Genomic DNA, 19,623 nt, shown 5'->3' on the forward strand with positions numbered 1-19,623 from the left:
AGTGTGTCAGTCTGTGAGTCTGCTGTTAGTCTGTCTGTGTTACTTGTCTGGTGTTATGTCTTGAATTACTGAACTTGTGTAGAGCAACAGAGATACTTTGTACTTGCATGTTATCTGTATATCTCTATCTGCCAAAATCTACAAGCTATATATATCTACATCTAGAACTGTTTTACTGAGCCTTATCTTCCGCAGCGGCAAACTATCTGAACCTTTCTCAGCTTCCGTATGGTGACTGGTATTGGGAGCAACTTCCCCAGGCTTAGTGTGTCATCCAAGCCTGGTCTCATGTGTTAGCTCTTTCCAGGCTAAATGCAAGATGGAACCAAGGTCTGTTCCTATGGTTTACAGTTTGTGTTTTGTGCAGGAGAGCTAAACCACAAGCTTGGATTTGGATGGCACACTTTAGCTCAACACAGCATCTGAACAACAAGGAAGAGCCTGCACACTCATATGAAGCCATGGTTTTGCTCAGCATGACATTCAGGCTAGACCAAGTGCTTCTCAAATGTGATTCTGTAACTATCTGCTGAAATATCCACATTTGTTTATTAGAAATTGATGCCAAATTGCAGAGAAAGATTAAAGGAAAATACAGAATGATTTAGCAGTTCTAAAAAGATTTGAGGTGGATAGCTACTTTGATGAGCCTTAAGAGATATGGCCTTCTGCATGTATTGATACTTTTGTATAGGAAAACAGCAATAATTTATAAAAACAACAAGTAATGCTTTATTAAGTCTTCTGCCACTATCACTCTTTTGTAGTAAGATTTAATATTTGAAAGTGAAAAAGAGAACCACATTTGTACCTGCAATAGAAGCAGATGAGTTGTAAAAAAATACAGAGTCTGTAAATCACAGCCATAATTACACTAAGAAATCAAGTGTGTCATAAAGCACAGGCTGTTTGGGTTAATCTTTTTTGCCAGGGTGTATGGAAAATTTAAAACATGGCCAACCTCACAGCTTGTCTCATTTATGCAAACTGCTTTTTAAAAAGCTCTCCCATTTTCTCAACATAAATAATAATGCAGTTGGCAACAGATGATATTTCTTCCAAGACATCTTGTAATCATATAGATTCATTTTCCTTGCCCCTTCCCCCCATGACAAACTTTACCTACATTTGCCCTGACCAAGCATCACGCACATTCTGTCAAAGAATGTGGAGCTGTCAGCCTCCTTTTCTGCATGGGACTGTTCTTCATAATCAAGCAGGGAATGAAGAAAGCTCTGGATGTGTCACAAAGCCATCCTTCACTTCTGCTTCTAAACCAAAGTTTATCTCTGTGAAGCTTCCTGTAGCACGCAAGCGGCAGATCCCAGATTCTCACGCTTCCACTAGAAGCAGAAGTCTTCAGAAAAGCATGCTTTCAATAAAACGAATGAGTGTGGCGCTTCTTTAGCAGAAATGAAAAATTGTTTATTCAAGGGAATTCAGATTAACTGAAGCTGAATGCGACTTGCTGGCTCAAGCTGTCAAAACCCAATTCCCTTATATATATAAAAAAGTCCAAGAAGAGAAAACACACAACTGCAAAACCTGAAAAGAAGGCAACTATGGGGAAAGGTTTGTGTGCACCTCCTTTACTGACAGCCAGCAGAATAAAAGACATTTGCTGTAAACTACCTGTGGCTGTAGGGACACGGGTGGTGCTGTGGTCTAAACCACAGAGCCTAGGGCTTGCCGATCAGAAGGTTGGCGGTTTGAATCCCTGTGACGGGGTGAGCTCCCATTGTTTGGTCCCTGCTCCTGCCCACCTAGCAGTTCAAAAGCACATCAAGTGCAAGTAGATAAATAGGTACTGCTCCGGAGGGAAGGTAAGCGGCATTTTTGTGCGCTGCTCTGATTCGCCAGAAGCAGCTTAGTCATGCTGGCTACATGACCCAGAAGCTGTCTGCAGACAAACGCCAGCTCTCTTGGCCTATAGAGCGAGATGAGCGCGCAACCCCAGAGTCATCCGCGACTGGACCTAATGGTCGAGGTACCTTTAGCTGTGGCTGTAGACACAGGATAGCCATGGTCAAATAAGACTTGGGGGTGGGAGAGGAACTTGCTACACCTATTTTTCTCATCAAGCCATAACGATGAGGACCACCTCTTTCCATATGAACCTACCCAGACCCTGAGATCATCTTCTGGGGCCCTTCTTCGAATGCCTTCTACTCAAGACGCCCGGAGGGTGACAACACGAGAAAGAGCCTTCTCTGCAGTGGTTCCCCGTCTGTGAAATGCTCTCCCCAGGGAAGTTCACCTGGCGCCTTCATCATACACCTTTAGGTGCCAGGCAAAAATGTTACTTTTTAACCAGGCCTTTGGTTGATTTGATTGACATCCTATGCCCTTTTAAAATGTGTGGGTTTTTTTTGGGGGGGGGTTGGGTGGTTGTTTTTATTTTGATGGTTTTATTTTGTGGTTTTATTTTTTGATTTTATTCTATGAGCTGCCCTGAGACCTCCAGGTATAGGGTGGTATATAAATAATAATAATAATAATAATAATAATAATAATAATAATAATAATAATAATAATAAAAAAATATCAATCACAGAGGCTGAAGACACATGGAATTCTCTTTGCAAAGCAGGAATTCAGCTTTTAAACTTCAAGCAAGATGTTCTGTACTGCCTTTCTGATTGTGGAAAGTAATACCAAATTACAACCAGAGCTGCGTTAAAATGTTGCAGGGTATTCCTTCTCCCCAAGAGCTCGTGTTCAGGGCTCCAACCAGACTGGAACAGGAGTGAAGGCCTTGTTTGTGAGTCCAGAGGGAAAAGCAAAAAGAACTTTTGTGTTCTAAAGATAGTTCACAAGGTTCTGTAATATTTGATATTCTGAGTTTTGGGGAAGGGAAATCCCAAAGCTCCCCTCTGCTTATTTTGTCCCTTGAGATGAACTGCTCATACATCCCTTATATTGTTAAACAGATTAGGGTATGGCAGGAGGCTTTTCTGGCCTGGAAGCACCTTACTGCAATTCTTTTGCCGGGAGCCGTACATGCAGCGTATAATGGAACATGTAACGTATCACGTTCACTTAGTTGCAATCCTATACTGTATACACAATCACCTGGGAATAAGCCCCAAATAATTGAACAGAGCTCACTTCTGAGTAGACATACACAGGAGTGCACTGTTAGTTTATTTAGTTGCACAGATTGCCAGACCTGACTTATTCATTCCTTGTATGTCTTAGGGCTGCTTTACTATTACCGGTTTAGCAGCAGGCAATAAATTAGAAATCATAACTCAATACACTTTAGGTATGTTTGGATAATTAAAAACACCCTTTTGGTTTCCAATATTAGTTCATATCTGATCATCTTCTGAATACTAAGACCATGATGTATGCCTATGTGCTGCTAAACCAAACTTTCAGCAACCACGTGAATTGTTCTTATAAATTTTCTTTGTTTCCCCCCAATCTCTAATATCAGCAATATAGCTTTTTCAGCAATTTTCTGCATAGATAGGGAGCCCCCAGAGTATTCAGAATCCATTACAGTATTTTTGAGTTCTCTTTGACTACCTAAGGTTGCTATTAATATATAAAAGTGGGAGGTGAAATTAACATTGCAGTATATTCTCTTTGAGAAGAACTTAAAGCTGCAATCATTCAATCCCTTCAAGAAGGGCTTCCCTCCCCATGTTTTATTTTTCTTCTACATTATTATTATTTATTGTGTTTTATGCTGCCCTTTATCCTGTAAGAGACCAGGGTAGTTAACAAGAAGAATAAATATACATTCATTCAATAATTAAAATCAACATCAACAATAAAATACAACACAGCAGAAAGCGATACTTGGGAGCTCTATTACAAGTATATCCCAAAGGCCAAAAAAACTTGTACGTTTTAAGTTGTCACCTGAATGATAGCATTGTGTCTGATCTCTACAGGGCAGTAATTTCACAACTGGGGCACCACCACCAGGAAGGCTCTGCCAAATGTCACTATTATGTGGGTCAAATCTGTCAAAGGAACCACAAACATGGCCTGCCTCCCTCCCTCATCTCAGAGCACAGACCAGTACATACTAGCAGAGTATTTACCACCATCTGGAGTTACCTGGTCTATGCCTCCCTGCTGGATCTCACAAGCCAATATGTGCAAGGGTCAAGAGGATAAGTGGTCCACAGGACCTGCCTCAATTGTGGCACAGATGTGAAAGACTCTGCCCTCAAATAAGGAGAGAGGCAGAAAACAGGGGGATAGGAGAGAGAGAGAGAGAGAGAGAGAGACCAGCAGAGATAATAGATGTGATGAAAGATTGATTTACTGTTTACAAAAGTCAAACTGTTTTAAATCTTCATATATATCATTACAAATCACCATTTATGATAAACCAAATCTTCAAAAGCACTTTGTATCCATTAGCTTGTCAGGCTCTCAAAAACCTTGAAATATAAGGCAGCTTTACTGCATATAAAAGCTGAGGCTAGCAACTGTTGGTGGCGAAGTGAAATTAGAACACTGAATGCCAGCAAACTTACAGCGCTGTGCACTTACAATATAGCTGTGAGTTGTTGCTTTTTAGTAGCTCTTGGGTTAACATAAGCGAACAGAGTTTGGCCATTTGTATACTTTTGCTTACTTTACAAATAAGAGGCTGCACAGCTGTTCCGCATTCTTAAACTGCCATTGTTTGTCATGGTGGGAAAGGGGTATCTGTTGCATTTGTCTTGGGTTCGACATTGCGTTATTTGAGCTCTGTCCCTTTTCCATTAACACTGCATACATGATATACCCTGTATACCCTCTGCCTCCGGAACACTCCCCACAGCTGGGTTGCGAACTTGTGTACACACATCATTAGCCAGATGCCACCTGTATCCCAAAGCTTCTGAAATACTGTGTTTCAATGGGTTTCCCCACAAACTGGCTTTGATCTGATTGCAACACATACACCATATGAAGACATCCATGCTCACTCTCTGCCTGCTAGCGCAGGCAGACAGCAGGCAACTTGGAAACATATCCAGCTATACTGATGTGCACAGCAAGGTGAAAATGCAATCTGAAATGCAGCAAAACAGCCCTGCTGCCCTTTAAGCCAGTAAAGTGAGCACAGCCTGAGACCACAACAAAAAAAGCATTTTGAGGGGTTATTACTATTATTATTAAGCGGTGTATAAATATATAATTCTCGTTAAATAAAAAATGAACCCTGAGTGCCTTTAGGCATCACATACAAGAAAGTCAATAAGCAAGCTTATGGCAAGGAAGTCCATAGAACTAAATGCTTCATTCATCAATAGAAAAACACATGTACTGGCTCAAATGCAGGCATCTACTGAAGAAAGCAGCTTATTAACCACTGCACCTTGGCAGTTGCTCAGATAAATAGCACTGCCAAGCATCAAAGGACTGGTGCCAAATAGTAGATTACAGTAATTATGCAATGGCTCAAACTACTAGGCTCAAAAAGCTTTATCAGCAAAGTATAAAGAGTTTACTATCAGTATGTATTTATTCAATATTTCTGTCCTTCCTGCTCTTGCCTGAAGGAGGGGAGAAGAAAACTTCTCCATGGTCTAAAAGGTGACTAAATATCTGAATTACCGTATTTTTCGCTCTCTAAGATGCACCAGACCATAAGATGCACCTAGTTTTTGGAGGAGGAAAACAAGAAAAAAAATATTCTGGATCTCAGAAGCCAGAACAACAAGAGGGATCGCTGCACAGAGAAAGCAGCAATCCCTCTTGCTGTTCTGGCTTCTGGGATAGCTGCACAGCCTGCATTCGCTCCATAAGACGCACACACATTTCCCCTTACTTTTTAGGAGGGAAAAGTGAGTCTTATAGAGCAAAAAATACGGTAGTTAGTCCTGTGTGACTTTAAACCTTTTTGGGGGGGGGAGGGAGAAGCATAGTGTCTAAAGATATATATTTTTAATGAAGATAATGCAATGACACAACAGTTTCCTTCAGCCACTGTTAATAATTGAAATTCCACTAACAAAAATGTATATATGACACTACAAAAAGAAAATAGACACTAAAACCAAGAAACCTTTTATTTTGGCATGCATTTTCACTTTCCTGAATTGATGCAAGTTTCATCCCCTTAACAACCCAATCACTAACTTGAAGCCCATTAACATTTGCAAAACCTGTATTGCAGGCAGTTCTCTAAGGTATATCCCGTTAGGAAATTTCAAGCACAAGCTTCGAGAAATGACTGCAGCTCAGCCTGACACCAGAATTCGATTTCATCCTAACCTCACAGCGACCTGCTTCAAGCCCAGACAGGTTCTAAACAAAAAAAGAAAGAAAGTCATTAATTGGAGCCAAGCATGAAGAGGGAGCTCCATTTGACAGCATTATCTTCTTGACTGTACTATTTCGGGACTGCCAGGACTGAATTCTCCTCCCCATGAATAAAAGCCCTGCAAAGGGAAAACCTGACATCAAGGAGAAGTGCTCTATAGTCTAGCCTTCAGCTCAAAGCAATTGTTCTGAGCAGGAACCTTTATTATTATTTATTTAAACAATTTATATACCTGTTAATCACAAAAGACACAACAGTTTCTAAAACAGCTTACAAAGATTTTAAAAAATCAGTTAAAACTACAAAGTCAAACTGCAATTACAGTTTGAAATTATTGCAATTACTACAGTGACTCCCGACCCCCCCAAAAAGTCCTCAGTGATTGGGCAGGGATAAAAGGGATTACATAGTCCTTGAGGGATGCTGGACACAAATTAAGGGCCTTGTAAATTAATGGAAGAAACCTGAACATGTCCCAATAGCATATGGGCAGAAACTGCAGACTTTTGAGCATGAGAGCTATGTGCTGGTGATAATATGTCCACGTTAGCAGTCTAGCCACAACATTTTGCACTAGCTGGAACCTCTGAACCAGGTCCAATGGCGCCAAACCCTTTATTTTTGGTGGAGAGGTATACCTTAGATGATTTGTCTGAGGACAAATCTACAAATTCTCTTCAACTCCTGATTGTAAATCACAACCTACACTCTGAACGGGTCCAAACAAAATGCAGATTTAACGAAGAGAGAGAAAGAAAATATTCATAACCATAAACATGACTGAAAAGTCAAGGACGGTGGACAATACTGGAAAGTATTTCAGTATCAATTAACTTTAAAGGGTAATAAAAGAGGTTGGATTCGGCTTGAGAAAGCGGGAGACAACTTATATATCTCTGCTGGCCTCCTGCCCACAGAGGTCTATTGCATCTCTGAGAAGCCCCACCTGAGGGTCTGGGGCCCTTCTATATAGTGTATGTGGTGGTGGTAGTAGTGGGCTGCAGTGGAAATGGGGAACTCGCCCAAAAAAGTGTTCTGTAGCAATCAACTAATCAGCTCATTGTCAGTGCTCTGAAAGACCTGACAATCAGCTGGTCGCTGGTTCTTGCAAAAGCCCTTTGGGTACCTCCAAACACCACTCAGCTGAGCCAGATCTTTATCTGACCCACCTCTTAGGTCCCCTATGATGATATCAAGGCTAGGGCAGGTGGATATGGTTTGGCTGAAATGGCCTGACAGGCCAAATAAGGAGGCTTGGCAGGCTTAATTCAGCAAGTGGGCTGTAGGTTCCCCACCCCTGCCTGAACTGAAAGCAACAAATAGAAGATCAAAGAGCAAAACACATATTGACATCATAATCATCTTAAGTGTATAATGGATTGGCTCCAGAGCGGCTGTCAGCCCTAAGGAACTGGTGAGATGAGAGAGCACAGAAGAGGCCAGGGCTGCATTCTAAAAGCTCTCCAGCTGTGGCAATGGGCTCCCCAGAAGATTCACAGCAACTCCTCGCTGGCTATGAAGCAGCAAGCAGACAAGACGTTCTGTCAGCAGCCGTGCAGCTGGCACCTACTCAATAAACCTATGCTGCTGTGGGCATTCTGCAGCAACATGGAAGAAATATGTATGCTCAACCTCCAATGCGTTTGTGTGGGAAGTCAGCCATTCCACATGGATGAGGGAACTTCTAACTTGAAGACTGCAAGGGTGGCAAACGGACAAATAGCAAATGGATGTTTGAGCCTTAGGTAAAGGTAAAGGGACCCCTGACCATTAGGCCCAGTCATGACCGACTCTGGGGTTGCACGCTCATCTCGCTCTATAGGTCGAGGGAACCGGCATTTGTCTGCAGACAGCTTCCAGGTCATGTGGCCAGCATGACTAAGCCGCTTCTGGCAAACCAGAGCAGCACACGGAAATGCCATTTACCTTCCTGCCAGAGCGGTACCTATTTATCTACTTGCACTTTGACGTGTTTTCGAGCTGCTAGGTTGGCAGGAGCAGGGACCAAGCAACGGGAGCTCACCCCGTCGCGGGGATTCGAACCGCCGACCTTCTGATCGGCAAGTCCTAGGCTCTGTGGTTTAACCCACAGCGCCACCCGCATCCCTGAAAAATATCTGGAGCCTCCCCGTCGGGGAATCGAACCCCAGTCTCCCACGTGACAGGCAGGGATACTTACCCACTGCTAAATTGTTTAAAAAGTTCTACAAAACATAGTCGGAATATATTGCCTGCCAAACAATACAACATTGTTGTGTTTAAGCTTTCCTAGCTCCAGCTGCTGTTCTTTGTTTCAATATCTTTTCCTCTTCTGTTACCACATTTCCAGAGGGGTTCCCTTGGGCCTCTGCCTTTTGCCCCTTCCTTTTTTCCGATGGCGTTTTACTATGGATTATTTAATTCATTTACTTGACATCTGCTCCTAGCACTACACCAACAACTCCTGAATCAATTGCTTTGGGTCGCAGAGATCCTTCTGTCCAAATTATAATTGTTTCAACATGTAAAAATCAGGGAGAAATATAGTTTAGTTCACATTCTAATACATAGTGTAGGTATTCTTCAAAATATGCTCTTCTCTGAATTTTTGTGACGCATCTGTCCAACCCCCAAAAAGTGTATATTACGTCAAAGTGTGCATTAAAATGCAGAAATTGATGAATATAACATACAAAAATGCATTCTATTAATTCTATTCTTTAAACAAAGTTTAAAAGTCTATTCTAATTTCTTATACAGATGTGTAGGGGAAAACGTGCATTAAAATGCTGGCAATTTTTTGTGTGGATTTAAAAAAAATAAAATCCCAACCAGAACTGGAAATGTGGCAGATTGAAGTTAAGTTTTGAATCATATGAAATGGAGAGACACCCAAATTGACATATCCTTCACCAGCAAAACTTTAGGAACATCCCACAGACACCTTACAACAATTTTCTACATGCTACTTGACACATTATTGAAAAGCAGTTTGCTAACAATCTAAGGGGGCGGGGGCGATTTCCTGGATCTTTTTTTGGCTGAAATCATTAGGTGGCATTTAACTAAGTCATGCCCACTGAAATTAGTGGGTCTACTCTGTGAAATACCCTTTCATAAATTTCATCACATGCTGGAGAAATAGAAATAGGAGTCACTTCTCTTTTACAAATCCTATGTCACATTTTAAAAAAGGATTTCATCCTTTAAAAACCAAATATGTATCTAAACACCCTGTTCATTTACGTGGGGCAAAATCCTAAGACATAACGTTTAAAGGGGTAAGAAGAGGAATCCAATCCCCAAGTTTATAAAACATTTCTTGTAACTGCTTTTGTGCACCATGTTATAGTTTACTAACAAACTGAGGACTCTGTGCATTCATTGAAAATGACTGAATGCAATTAATATGTCTAAGCTTTTATTCTTAGGAATTTCATTGTCTTCAAACTGACCACAAAATTAGCTCTTATTAACAGGCTAGATAAAACTTTGATCTGTGCCTTTAATTACTCCTAATCACTCAGCATCTTAAATACGGCATGACAAATTGTGTCACTGGTTGTTTAATAGCTGTGTCAAATAACACTGTGATGAGCGAAACATGTGATTTCAATCCAGAGAATTCAGCTGCTACGGGACTTTGTCTTCAGAAAATGAATACATCTGATGATGCAAAGGGCAGTTAAGTGAATCAACAAAGAACAATGTGACAAATTGACCCATAATGAAGTTGGAGAAACAGCTCTAGCATAGGATGGAAATATCTAAATGATATTTTGGGGCTTATAAAGTTTGAAAAGTAGTTGTGTGCCTCAAAAAGTCCAAACTGCAGGGAGAGGGGGTAGGGAGGAGGATGAAATGCAGGCATCAAATGAGAAAGAGTTGAAAAAGTGCGCAGAAGGCAATTTCATAGAACTGAGCCTTGGAAGGGACCCTGAGGGCCGGCGAGTCCAACCGCCTACAGTGCAGGAATCTCAGCTAAAGCATCCATGATAGATGGCCATCCAACCTCTGCTTAAAAACCACTAGTGAAAGAGAGTCCACCACCTCCCAAGGGAGTCCATTCCACTGTTCAGAAGAGCTCTTACCATCAGAAAGTTCTTTCTAATGTCTAGTCAGCATCTCCTTTCTTGTAACTTGAATCCGTTGGTTTGCTCCTCCAGAGCAGGAGAAAACAAGCTTGCTCCATCTTTCATGTGCCTGACAGCCCTTAAGATATTTGAAGATGGCTATCATATCTCCTCTCAGTCTCCTCTTTTGCAGGCTAAACATATCCAGCTCCCTCAACCGTTCCTCATAAGCCCTGATTTCCAGACCCTTCATCATCTTGGTTGCCCTCATCTGCACACATTCCAGTTTGTTGGTATGTTCCAGGTACAGAATCAAGCAAGATTATGACCTACCTTGATCAGGACACTATGCTTCTGTTGATGTAGCCTAGAATAGCATGGGGACGTGTTGCTGCTGCATCACGCTGTTGACTTCTGTTAAGCTTGCGGTCTACTAAGACCCCCTAAATCCTTTGCCCATGTGTCCTCCATCTTATATTTGTGCAGCTGGTTCTTCCTGTGCAAGTGCAGAGGCTTACATTTTAGTGGAGTTTTAATATTAAGAAGTGGGAAATAAATAATCTGCTGTGCACCTCTGACATCCCACCCCCTTCAAACAGCCTAAGGATGGATCACAAAAATATGTTCAAATTGGTCCAAATACATATTTTACCCAACCACCTTTAGGAGACCATTTATCACCCACAAAAATAATGGAGAACACTGGTACTTTTCAGAGGGAATGTGAAAATAAAGAATTCTTGGGAGAGGCAGGCAGACCTTTAAGTGTGTGTGTGTGTGTGTGTGTGTGTGTGTGTGTGTGTGTGTGTGTTTCTCCCTCATATTTAAAGATATGCCCATACCTCCCAAAAATTGTTCAAGAACTTCATCACTTCTTTAAGTGGGGGCTTGGCTGCCGTTCACAACATTCTCATTGGAAGTTGGGACAGAACAAGGCGTTCTGGGGGACAGGGATGGAGATGGCTGCACAAATCTTTGGAGAGAATTTTCATCTGAAGATACTGTACTAAAAATCGCTGGGTGAAATCCTTTAGCCCAGCACCCAAATACATACATACAAAAGAAAGTTTGGTGAATGAAGCTTCATAATGTATGTTCTTCCTGGTACTTTATGCAGCAAAATATTACTTTGCCGTTGAAATGGTTCTTTGTAAGGATCATCTGGCAGCACCAAGCAAACAACAGAATGGTCTGAACCAGAAACTGGCACCAACGTTTGCTCATCCTACGAAAGCACTTGCTACAATATGCAGGTCAGACATACACACTGTCTCAAGAATTTGCCAACACTAACGGCTTTTGTGCTTAAAAAACAATATATAGAGAATTCTGTCATATACTGTAATTATTTCTGCCATGCTCCTAATCACAACAATGAACAAAAAAAATCATTTGCACAGTAAAGCAGGGGCGGGCTTTCCACGAATTAAGAAAAATGTTCACTTTTGTAATGTGGACAACAAAGATAACATTGCTCATGAATACAGTGCTTATTATGCTATATTTTCCACAATATGCAGTAACTGGTTGTCTCGTGGAGAGACCAAAACAAGAGAGTATGGCATTTTGATCTTATGACCAAGCCACTCCACATGCAAAACCAACGACTGCAAGTCCCCTGGTAGTATGGGAAATGTCTTAGGGCCAGAAAAGCAGCTGCTGAATTTCTCAGACTCTTCCAAGCCCCAATTTCACAGTGAGGTATCCTGTTTTACGATGGAAGTGGTTGTGTGGTTTCCTCTTTCACTGCAGAACCTGAACTGTTTGTTTTGGAGCTTCCCAGATGAAAGCAGTTGGACACGCTACAGCTGCAGTGCTCAGGAAGATAGTGAATGGAATGCCGCAATAAAATGCTGCCCTTGGTTGCTTTGGTGGCATAAGGGTCTGAAGTGGAACTTTATATTTGGGGGGATTGCACAGTCATTACGTTTACGTGTTACCCAATGAGCCTTCACAGTTGGCTTTTGACCACTTTCTGCACTGTACAGACAGAGGAATGGGAAGCAGAGAAGAGTGGCAGTTATACTGTGGGCCAAAAATAAACTTTTACAATGCTTCAAGTCCTAAAAAAGAAACACAACAACACAGCTCCAAGTTTGGCTTCTTGCACTGTTAAAATTTAGTTTTGGGTAAAAGGTGGCGGTTTATGATACACACAGACTGCATAGCCGCCACATGTTTCAAGCACATGACTTCCCACAAGAATCCTGGGAACTGTAGTTCCAGAGCTACAATTCCCAGCACCTTTAACAAACTACAGTGTGCTTTGAAATGTATGGCACAAATGCTGCCACACACATTGTCACTGCTCAAAACAGTGGCCCAAATGGGTAGTTTTATTTCCCAAAATTATAGCTATGATTTAAAGGTCAAATCAAAGGCAATCCAGTTGAAAATATACATTTTAAAGTAACAAACAAATGTTTAAAATATTTGTTCGAAGTAACACAAGCATATGAAATTTATATAGTAGAAAAGTGCCAATATCAAGACTGCTATTAGAAGACAAAGACTGGGTTTGCATAAGCAGGTTTATTCATTCTGGATAGAACGTTAGACAGTCCCACTCAATGTAATAACACAGTGTGTTCAAATGGCCTTAGTCCTATGAGCTGCTGTGGTGGCACAAAATGAAGACAAAAATGACAGGGCTAATTGGGAGGGGATTGTCTTATTTGTCATTATAAAAGCACGGAATTTTGAATATTTAGTCATTTTTTTGAATTAATCTTTCACAATTTATAAAACAAATTTCAAAATGGATATAGCTTGTGCTGCTATAAGAACTGACAACTCACTATTTATTTATAGATTGCTTATGAAGGTCAGAGGTTTGAATCCCCGCAATGGGGTGAGCTCCCGTTGCTCGGTCCCTGCTCCTGCCCACCTAGCAGTTCGAAAGCACGCCAAAAAGTGCAAGTAGATAAATAAGTACCGCTTTGGCGGGAAGGTAAATGGCATTTCCATGCGTTGCTCTTGTTCACCAGAAGCGGCTTAGTCATGCTGGCCACATGACCCCAGCTCCCTAAGCCTATAGAGCAAGATGAGCGCCGCAACCCCAGAGTTGTCTGTGACTGGACCTAACAGTCAGGGGTACCTTTACCTTTATGTAACCTTTGATTTGTATAACAACACAACAACAACAACAACAACCACACAGACACAAAGAAGATAGACTGACACTGCAATCCTATGCATGTCAACTCAGAAGTCCCTAGTCCCCTGCAACACAATCAGACTACTAACCTTGTGCCAACACCTTCCGCTGCCAGTTGTCCTACACCCCCAAAGTGGCTTAGTAAAGCAACCTTGGGAGACGTACGCTGTGGTGCCATAGGGAGGGTGGGGAAAGAACTCATCACCTTGCACAGCATCCTGTAGGATTTTCAACAATGCTGCTGCACACACAGGAAGAGAGAGGTGCAAATGCTTGGTAGAGAGGCACAGCTGGCTGCCATCAAGAGAAAGGCTCCCCAGTTTCTTGATATGTATTAAGAAGACATGACTTTAAAGTGCACTCAGTATGGAGGCTTCAGATGGTGTCTCAATCCCTCACTGAGAAGTGAACGAAATCTCAAATCATCCTACATTACTGCAAAACTACCTCCATGAATCAGAGCTTTCTCCCAATTTCACGAAGCTTTCAATAATATACACAGGAGCAGGACAGAAATCTTTGGGAGATAAACAATTGAGCCATTTCCCACTGAAATTATCTCTCTAGTGTGGTAAAAATCTTCAGGTTTCATTGTTTTGTTTTCAACATTATTATTTTTTAACATTCATTATGCCCAACAAAACCCTCTATTTTCCCTCTGCATATGATTCCATTATATTTATTTCAAGCGTGTGTTGAGGCCATTTGCATTATTAAAAGCACATTCCTCAGAAGTAAAAAGCAGAATATTCCAGTCACCTAGGTTTTACTTTGTACCATCAGAAAAATCTCACAGTGACAGTTGCTCCATCCCTCCCTAATTCACACATTTCCCCACCAGCTTTCCTTGGACAGGAAAGCCTTTTTGCCCCAAAGGTTATGGGTCTGCTAAACATGGGCATAGAGATATGTACATTAAAATCCTGAGAACTCACTCATGTGGTACCAGACCCAGAGCTGTTCCTGGTGGAGAGAGTGACTCAGAGTTTGGGGGTTCTACCAAGCTGCAGTCATTCCTGGAATAGGTTGACATTGTCACAATCATTACTTGACTAGGAATCTCCTCCAAGCTGGGCAACCTGTGGTGTGTTCCACTCCACATGGAGCAGTGCTAGAACCTCAGATATACGGTATGATTGCCAAATAGCATCTTAAACCTAGGTTACAGTCGCCACAATGGAATGTCTAAGCATCCTTTCCCGCCTTTTTTGCAATAGAGTTTGTTGTTGTTATTTCTATACTTTATATTTTTAAAAAAACAAATCTCAAAGAGGTTTACAACACATGAAAACATCAAATAAAACAATCCAGAATAAAACAAATTCAAGCTTCAAGCTTCAATGAAAATATTTCAGATCCTTCTCTAAGTGACATTTTGCTTTCCCCAGTCACCAACCTGGTATCCAGAGAACTCCACGTGGTCACAACTGGACCTGCGCTAGTTGCAAAAAGTGCCTGGCACCTGGTTAATTTCTAATACTGACATGGGGCTTGTTTTGAAAAGCATCCGTAAATGTCCCGCAGGAGCCTTTTGGGGTATAGACTACAGTGTTAGAGAAGACGTGGGTTAAACTTGCCCCCCCCCCACTTGCCATCCTTCTAATAATCACCCCTCTCCACACAACGCAATTCATATAAATAGGACTCCACACACATCCTGCAAGTCTAATTGCCTCAGGGTGGAACCAAGGCAGGGAGGGGAAAGGCCAGGAACAACAGCCCCCCAGGTTGTCTCCACCAAGCCAGCCATTCCCCATCACTGGTCATAATGCTGCCAGCAGACAATTATCTAGAACTGGCCAGACAGCTGGTCCTGTTGGCTAGGGATGATGGGAGTTGTAGTCCCAAAACAGCTGGAGGGCCAAGTGTGGTCAAGCCTGCCTTAGGGATTGCCTTCTCCCGCCTAATTCCCCACTCCTCTGGGTTGCCCTGCCACACTAGCCAAAGGTTGAGTGGCAGGGCCTTTTTCGTATTGACAGGAGTCTCCAACCATGCGGGGCTTGTGGGAGCATTTGCAAACCAGAGAAACTGTCTTGGGCACCACACTCATACCAGAACCAAGCACACACCACATGAATTTACTGGCTAAAACAGAATGCTCCTTAGAAACCTAATTCCTGGAAGGGGGGGGACCTTGTGGGTGTCAGGAAAGGTTTGTGCCGAGGCCTTGTTGATTACCCCTCCTATAGTGTGGAGGGCTGTGGCCCCAGAATGCCTGTCTGGCCCCAACCCAAAGTTCACCCCACTGTCAGATTAAGATATACTCTCTCTCTCTCGTTTGCTTATATGCTAAATTATTTGCATAAGGAGAAGAAAACACGATCTTCTTGTTCTAGGAAACTGCCACACTTTTTTGGCAGCTACAAAAGTTCCCTTTTAAGCCCACTAGTTTAAAATGTTTACAGCTATGAATATTAAATACTGTCAGCATGTATTTAATTATATATTCAGTGAAGCAAAAAAAAACCCCAGCTGAATGAACCAATATACATTCAAATTTAGACCTTTCTTGAGAAGGCTCTTCATCGCCTATGTTAATAATAGCAACCTCATCAAATGCTATTAATAAGCAAATAAATTAATTCAGGTTATTTTTTAAAAAATCTGTTCTAAAGAATGGTCACTATCAGTTTGGGTATAATGTATTCAAATGCATCCATTTTTGTATTAATTTCACTGCAAGCTTTTCCAGTGCTCCAGTTGCTTTCGCTTGTTAGGGAGTGAACAGCTTGCCTACCTACAGATTTAAATGACCTCCTATGATGTTTATAATTGCAGCATGACCTGGGGAAACTCGCAAAAAGCAAATCAGGAAGAGACCGACCAGACAAAGAGCAGCCAAGGAGAAACATGCTCTGGTTCCCATCAGCAGCAGCACAACGCATTTCACATGTTAGGCATTACCCTTAATTCAACTATATTTTGCAACAGATGGGGAAGGGTGGAAAGGTGAGGGATTAGGCCACAACATTCATTTAATTCCCCCATTTAGAAGCTCGACAACAAAAACTTACAGACCTGAGGGCGCATGTGAGGCATCACATATCTCCCTACCCACCTCACCACAACCCACATTTATGTTGCATCAGAAACCTCTTTTGGCACTTCTGAGATGCTTGGCAAGCGGCTCAGAAGACTCCTGTAAAAGAATTGGGAGAACTCTCTCACACACTCATACACATGACTCTCTGGACCTCCAAATTAATACTTAGCTTCCCAGTTGTAGAAGCAGAGCTGTTCTCCCTCAATTTTTTACCTGTCACTATCTGGAGGTTTCCAGCTTGTCAGTTTCTAAAAGTTTCTACTTATGCCGATACCCAGGCGGAATGCCAGATTCTGTGAGAAAGCATGGTGTGCTCCATGAATCTAATCAATAACTCTTATTAGTGTTTAGAAAGGCTACAGTAAACTAGGATCAATAAGTGTTTCATGTAGGCCTTCATTATTCACTATGTCTGTGGGCATGATTTTGAGAAACAGTGCAAAGTAATGCTACTGTAAGTGAATCTTCAGATATATAAAATTATTTTGACAATTGTTGATCATGGTTCCTTTTCCTTACAGATTGAATTATTTATGGGAGAAAGCAATAACAGTATTTTGATGACCATGGTCTGGTCAAAATTGCCTTGTAGACCAGAAACAGAAACTATGGTTCCCGGCATTGCACATGTACCCACAGAGGCCTTTTCTGGCACACAGAGGATGCTCTCCCCCTGCTGAAAATAGGCTTGAAATAAACATTCTGTTGCAGGCCACAGAATCACCTGCAGCGTGTGCTTGGATGCTTTGTGTGTGCTGCCCAGAACAGTTTCTCTGATTTGCAAATGAGCCAACAGGCCCAAAAAAGGTTGGTAATCCCTGTTTTAGTCTGTACCAGTCATTTCTGTAATCAATTTTCAGCCATGCAACAAGAGGTTCATATCATATCATATGAAATGATCACCTTAAACCTACTGTCTACCTCCTTATGTACCAAGCCTCTGTCTGGTTGTTGTTGTTGTTGTTGTTAATTGAATTTGTTAGTCGCTTTATCTTGTCCAGGAATTACATCCAATCAGACAGACAGAAAACCTCACACAGATACATTAAAACCAAGGAGAGAAAGAAATACATTAAAAACATCCTGCCTCAATCTAAAGATGGTTGCTAAAAGCCAAAGTCCTGGTTATAGAGGAAAGTTTTTGCCTAGTTAGTTTTGCAGTGGTGATGGCATGGACAGGACTGGCACCTCTAAGCGTAATAAATATGGAATTAAGTTGGCAGAGCTGGATTTTCCCATCTAGATCCTGCTGAACTTGGAAATGCATGCCAGCATCCATTTTGGAGTTTCCGTGTCCTGGCTCCAGTAACAAACTCTGCTTATACTTGCTGGCTGTAGGAGTAGCAGAGACTTCGTTTAAGTGCTCAACATTTTTATCACCTGGAACTGTGCAAGCAAGACCGGACAGAGCAACAAAAGCTTCAAATATATGAAGTTCTCCAAATTCTAGGTCTGTTCTGGAGAGTTTTTGTCCCAGGGTGAATCATTAAAACTCCCCACAAAATTTGACCTGGTTTCAAATCCGCCAGCATCTGAAAAGGCACTCAAGAAACCAATCTAGGCTTAGACAGCTCCACATTTGACAGATTGCTTTCACACAACTAGAACAGCTTATCAAGTGCAGATGGAAGCCACCAGGAGCTGGGGGCTGGGTTAATGTACAGAACATGGAATGTAAATACAGAGATGATGGTCTACATATGGCCTGGGTTACTTTTGCCACCACCTGACCCACACTAGGTAGACTCCAGTTACCTGCGTGCTTTCGCTGACCATGCCAAAGACCCTACAAAATGCGCTTTCATTGAAATCAGCACATGAAGGTAATGGGAGTAGCAACCTAGCGTTCCGCTTATCAGATTGAAGCACGTGTTGCTTAGTTCCATGTCGCAGCCATTTAGCGTGAAAACGCCCCATATGCAATTTTTTTAACTACCAATGTAAATTGGGAGATCACTGGCAACACCACATTAATGACATGCACATTTAAAACTATGGTTTTTAATTTAGAAAATCCATAGCACTCTCTTGTTTTTGACTTGCTAAATGAAAACAGAATGCTCAAGCAGCCTAGTAGCAGCATAAAACCATTATTGGAGCTATAGTGACGCAAAAACAATACTGTAGGCTGGAACTTCAAAGGCATCTTTAAAAAGAAAATGAATAAACAAAAACGTTATCCTGGAGAATGGAGCCTTGCCTCGAGTGTCATCAAAGGGAACAAACAAAAATACTGACCAAATATATTTTTGTTTTGCATAAATGTTTTGGTTTTGAGCCACTGCGAAAAAAGCTCAAACACAGCTTCGAAGGAAATTATCTGTGTAAAATCAAACCAAGAGACCAAAGACGTTACCACAGCATGAATTAGTTCTCCTATGCAGTTTTTAGGAAAACAACTTCTTTCCGCTCTCATGCCCTTTTTTCCATGCATACATCGTGTTTCTACATATTGGGGGGGGGGCGGTTAGATTCCTTTTCGTTTTTCTACTTTGCTTTCCATGCTACTATAAATCAAATGTGCATCGCTTACAGACTTGCAGACATGCCTCCATCGGACTATGGTTTAAACCTAATGTAATCAGATAAATGTTTCCTGAATACTGTAGTGACTCAAGATAATGCTCATCCAACCCAAAATTAGTCCTCACCATCATGTTTCATGCCAACAGCACATAGCCTTAACACTACTCAAACTGGGAAATATTGATGCCTTTCCTACCAGTTACATACCAATGTAAGTTAATCCACTCAGTAACCCCTACATGGTTGCAGAGTTCAGCAGGTTACACAGCAAGGGGCATGCAGTGTTATTTCTACATAAGGATCTAGGACAGCTTCTTATGGGAGCTGGAGGCAAGGCTAAAAGTCACCTGCAGGGCATAGGACAAAGATCAGGTAATAAGGAATGTTGTTTCAGCTTTGTTCTACAGCTTCCAGAAGTCTAGAGGAAAATGCAGCAGAGAGGTACATCTTCCAGGCCTTACCTCACTGGTGGAGTTCAGGTGAGGTCCGTCAGTTAAAGCAGAAGCAGCCTGTTTCTGAGGCATGCAGCCCAATAAGACTGATGTCCCCTTCCATCTAGGAATGTTGCAGG

At 41.8% G+C, this 19,623-nt stretch overlaps 1 protein-coding gene across 1 annotated transcript in view; it reads right to left on the reverse strand.

Annotated features, from left to right (window-relative positions):
• The window catches only part of DCHS2 (dachsous cadherin-related 2), a 100,061-nt gene that overhangs the window by 60,184 nt on the left and 20,254 nt on the right, over positions 1–19,623 (reverse strand). The window lies entirely within an intron of this gene.

This window comes from Podarcis melisellensis, assembly GCF_964234715.1.
Source record: "Podarcis melisellensis genome assembly, chromosome: 9".
NCBI classification, from domain to species: Eukaryota; Metazoa; Chordata; class Lepidosauria; order Squamata; family Lacertidae; genus Podarcis; species Podarcis melisellensis.